A 5,415-nucleotide genomic window follows, 5' to 3' on the forward strand; every position below is an offset into this window, starting at 1 on the left:
AATAATGCATGTAAGTTAAACAAGCATCTTACTTTACTTAATTTGCAAGATTATATATATTATAATATATATATATAAGATATATATAATATATATAGAGAGTAGAGAGAGAGAGAGAGAGAGAGCGAGAGAGAGAGAAGAGAGAGAGAGAGAGAGAGTAGAGCAGAGGTAAACGTAGACTCAAATATTATTTTTTAGAATGTGTATGTTATATATGTCCGAATCAATTAACTCTAGCAGCCGATCTAATTTACTTTACTTCCAGATGTCACAAAAATTGATAAGTTGCATTCCTTATGTTCAAAAGTAAAGTAAAACTAAAGATACCGAAACAAACAAATAAATGATAGAGAAATTACAAATCAAAACATTTGTAATAAAAAAAATAATAGGGATTATCTGTTTGATTTTTGTAAATACAACAATCTCGCGGTCACAACTCTGCGTATAAAACATAAAATATTCTTATTAACTAAAATATCTAATTGTTCCTCTGTGTTAATTTTAGTATTTATCAGTCTCATTTTTTGTACACAAGTGTTTGGTATATTGAAAACTGCTTCAGAATTTTATCAGTCTCTCGATACCTGGTTGTTTGTAGACCTCGAATTTTGCCTCATACTTTATAGTGAAGAACCTAGGTGTGTAGTACTAATGTGAGATTTTAGTCACCTATGCATTAAATTTAAAATGAGAGCTATTTGGAGTTTAATCATCTTCAAGGTATATTGTATGGTTAACAGGCATTCACTTTCAGTTTGTGATTTTTTGTCCAAAAAATTCCCCCCCCCCCTTTTTTTTTCACGCTAGAATAGTTAAGGTATGTTGCCTTGTTTTTATGCAGGAGTAAAAGATTGGCTGTTATCCTCGACCAGCCAGAAGGTTCCATAGTACAATACAAAACTAATCATTTTCTTATTTTTTATTTTTAATCTGAAACGGATTGAGAGATAGAGCTTATGTTTTACCTATGCAATGACAACAACATCCAGAGATGAATCCTAGTATAATAATTGTTTCATGCCATGATTAAATATGACATTTCCATCGCAAGAATAATGTTGAAAATGAGAGAGCAAATATTTTAGCCTTAACTTTTTTCAAATGTGATTTGAAACAGAACAGAGACTCTTGTCATACTTGCATCACCCTTCATTAATCTTGCCAGTAGTATAAGGTGTGAGATTAGGATGCAGTTTCATCGAATTGTATAGTCATATATTTATTTATAAAATCAGCAATACCTTTAAAACGAAACCCCAATATTATTATCTTTAAAACCCAGACCAGGTATATGAGTATAAATTCATTATTAATTCAAAATGAGTTGAATTTTCAACTCATATGCATTCCTACCAGCTTGAAGCATAGGCCTATGCAGGAATTAAAACTTGAGGCGATGTATGTTTAACGTCGACAAAAATCAACACGTTTTATTTATCACTTACACAATTAACGATCCTGAGAGAGAGGGAGAGAGAGAGAGAGAGAGAGAGAGAGAGAGAGAGAGAGAGAAGGGGGTGGGGGGATGGTTGGTCTATAAGTTACAGCACACACAAGCTGACCACAGTTACAAGAAAACCGAATTTCGAAAACAGAGGATACAGAAATAGGCTCAAAAATACAAGTAAATACATAAAGAAATGTCTTATAGGATACAAATTAGCTTTAACAATTATTCATGTAGTCACGTACATACACGGCATACATACACGATCGTATTCTCAGCCATGAACATTTCCTGTCATAGGTTGGATCCTACAACTCAAGAATTACATACTCAAGTGCCCTCTCTCTCTCTCTCTCTCTCTCTCTTATATGACTTCCGCTGTTCAGACCCACCAGAATGACACTTTTGTCATTATCTAATAACACGTCTTGTTATCGTTTCCATATAACTTAAGTATTATTATTTAGTATTTTGTTAGAGAGAGAGAGAGAGAGAGAGAGAGAGAGAGAGAGAGAAATAGACTATAGTGGGTCTGTTACCTCTTGTTCTTGGGTCAACTCAGAAGGGATTAGCGCAAATTTCTCTCTCTCTCTCTCTCTCTCTCTCTCTCTCTCTCTCTCTCTCAGTATGGTAAGTCACGTAAAGCCGTTGGTCCCGTTGCTGAATAACCACTGGTTCCATGCAACGTAAAAACACCAAACAAACAGGATACGTCATATTAACTCGATGTATTTTGTTATTAATTATTATTATTATTTCGTGAATAATAATAATCATAATTACGGATTTCTGAATATTGTATTCAGGGTATGAAAGCAATACGGCCTAAGTGCACCTGGGAGGAGGTGGGGTACGGTTGTGTGGGAGGATGTTTGCTGTTTTCCCTGCATGGGTCTGTTTACTGCTTAGAGGAAAGGTTCATTGCGCTCCCCACCTCCCCTGCTAACATCCACCCCCCCCCCCAGATATCCGAAATCCCCTCCCCCCTTACACGGGTTTTATCGTCGCCCAACTTAACTGAGGCGACCCAGCAGAGGAGACACACGGACAAGACCCACTGGCGTAGTACGACGTGCAAAATTTTTGATATTACAATGTATATTTACGTACAGTAAATGTAAGGTTAACTGACGTATGCTGAATTAACGTATTGTTTTAATACACATCTGATAAAAGTCGTTAAAAAATCCCTGTCCACTCGTTTTGTCTGTATCAAAGCATAATAGCATTTATTTCGCTTGTTATAAGATCGACATTTGTTATTTTCAGTTTGAATTCGATGACCGTTAATTCAGTCACGACTGGTTTATTACTCTCTCTCTCTCTCTCTCTCTCTAAATTCAGAATTCAATTTACGACAAAGGAGGTGTTTATGACAGAGAATATTCGATCGTGTGTATCCGTCTCAGGCAACAACATAAATAACTAAACTACGATAGTACCAGAAATAACGACAATGAGAGGTTTGAAATGGCCAAACCTAAGGTTTATTACACACACGCACACACACACCACACACACACACACACACATATATATATATATATATATATATATATATATATATATATATATATATATAATTCGAGCTACAAATGTCCTTTAATATCTAATTCGCTCTACCTCGGAATTTATATATTTTCATATATGTACCAAAGGGGAATTATTAGTTGGCCAACAGATAACGTCACTAGGCCGTCCTGATTTCGTTCCCGTCCGACTGGACGGTGGTTCGATCCCATGAGGGGACGAAATTAATATCAACTAAAAATTCCCCTTCGATATATATATGAAAATATATCAATTCCGAGGTATAGCTAATTAGATATTAAAAAGACATTTGTAACTCGAATGATCTATGTGAATCATGATGATGTGATAATTATGATTATATATAATAATTTATATATATATATATATATATATATATATATATATATATATATATATATATTCATCTTCAGCAGTCCCCCCTTTTGTATTCTATATTATGTTAATGACTCACTTGAAAATTAAATGGTGAATACTTGTAAGGCTGATTCTAGAAGATGAGACAAGTCACAGACTTTCTCTCTCTCTCTCTCTTTCTTTCTCTCACACACACATTAATTCTACAAAATGCAGACAACAGCGATAGCTAGTGTTAATATGGTGTTAGGGGAGTGGGGTATTTGGTGTGGGTGGGTTCCTTATCTTGCTGACATCGATTCAGTATATAAAAAAGTGGGTGTCGGTGAAAGAACTAAACTCAGTGAAGACAAAACAGAAGTGGGTATGCTATTTGGATCTGATAGTGCGCTACGAAAATGTGAAGAAACTTCCAAAGAATAACTATTGGCTCGTCATCCATGATCATTGTAGCGGCAGTGAGGAATTTGGTGCGTCAGCCACTACTGTAATCATGAATTGGGTTAAAATGTCCATATGCCAAAACGGGCCTGTTCACCTGGGCATCCCATAACATGCAAATATACAGAGAAATAAGAAAAATTAAAAACAGAAAATAAAGAGGGTATCAGTACACAGTAAAAGAAAGTGTTACTGTAGCGAGTTTCATTCCTCTCTAAGTAACTGACGCATTTGCCCATAATTCCCTCACTGAAAAATGCAAAGAATAATTTAGTTTACAATCCATTTGACCATGTGTCTGTTGGTCCGGCTCAGTACTGTATGTCTGGTGCTTACACTAGTCGCAACTCCTGCTTACGCTGCTCACGGTTTACGCCAAAATTGGAACAGTGGAAGGAAGGAAGGCCACCGTACTTGGATACTAGCTATCGATACTTCTGCGTCTGTATTTTGTAGTTATCTGGAAGTTTGTTTATGCAATGCAACTGTTCCTGTTGTTTATGCAATGCAACTGTTCCTGTCTTCGGGTGACCAGCCAGCTTGTTTAATGAATGTTATTTTTCCATTTTCAGAACGTCTCGTTGCACCCGGTGGCGTCGCAGAAACAATCGCTCGGTGAGTACCAGTTATGTGCCTTAATTATCCTTGTGAAGGTAAAGCAGAAAAAACTGCAACAGGTTTTCACACACAGCACACACAACCACTTGTGAATTTGTTTATTTGTCTATTAAGCAAAGGTTAGAATAAAGGGTTTTGTATAGTATCCTGCACAATTCGTAATTTCCCCTGTTCTTCCTGTTTTGTTTGGAAGGAATTTAAGTTTGTATTAGTTTGATCCAACAATTTTGTTTTTCAGTTTTAACTGTTGACTCCCCAGCGGTGAAATGCTTGGTACTTTTTCTCTTGTTTATCAATTATATATATATATATATATATATATATATATATATATATATATATATATGTGTGTGTGTGTGTGTTTATATATATTATATATATATATATTTCATTTGTTGTGAAGTGACTGATTAGTTCAAGATGAGGATACTTCAGCTAAACAAGATCCATCGCTGGTTAAAGTTAAATATTCGAGGACGGAGGGAAATAAAAAAAGGGGCGCAATTGGCCACAGGTAGAGTTCGTGTTTCTGTTGGCGTCGAGAAATCGTTGAAATCCGAGTTTGCTTTGACGCATCAACATTTCCGATATGGGAACATTGGTGGTGGTCAGTGTTCGACCAATATTCACGTCAATGAATTTCTTCCTTCTGCTCAGGGCGAAAAGTAGACTTATTCTTTGAACAATGCGAGATCATTTTGTAATACTTTTGGTGACCTCGATGCAGACATCAATCACACACACACCGCTTGGGTAAAAGGTTAACCAAAGGGCGTTCAGTTTGACAGTTCACCCTCCACTCCTCTCTCTCTCTCTCTCTCTCTCTCTCTCTCTCTCTGCCGAGGCATCTCCCGAGATGCAAACTAGAGAGAGAAAGAGGCGGGGGGGGGGGGGGGGGGGGGGGGGGGGTGGTGGTGGGCGTCGGACCGTTTGAGTTCTCGGATTTAGCTGTGGGTATTAGGCGGTCAATGTGGGTTTTGAGTTTTACAATCAACCAG

Source organism: Macrobrachium nipponense, chromosome 22, assembly GCF_015104395.2.
Source record: "Macrobrachium nipponense isolate FS-2020 chromosome 22, ASM1510439v2, whole genome shotgun sequence".
NCBI lineage: Eukaryota > Metazoa > Arthropoda > Malacostraca > Decapoda > Palaemonidae > Macrobrachium > Macrobrachium nipponense.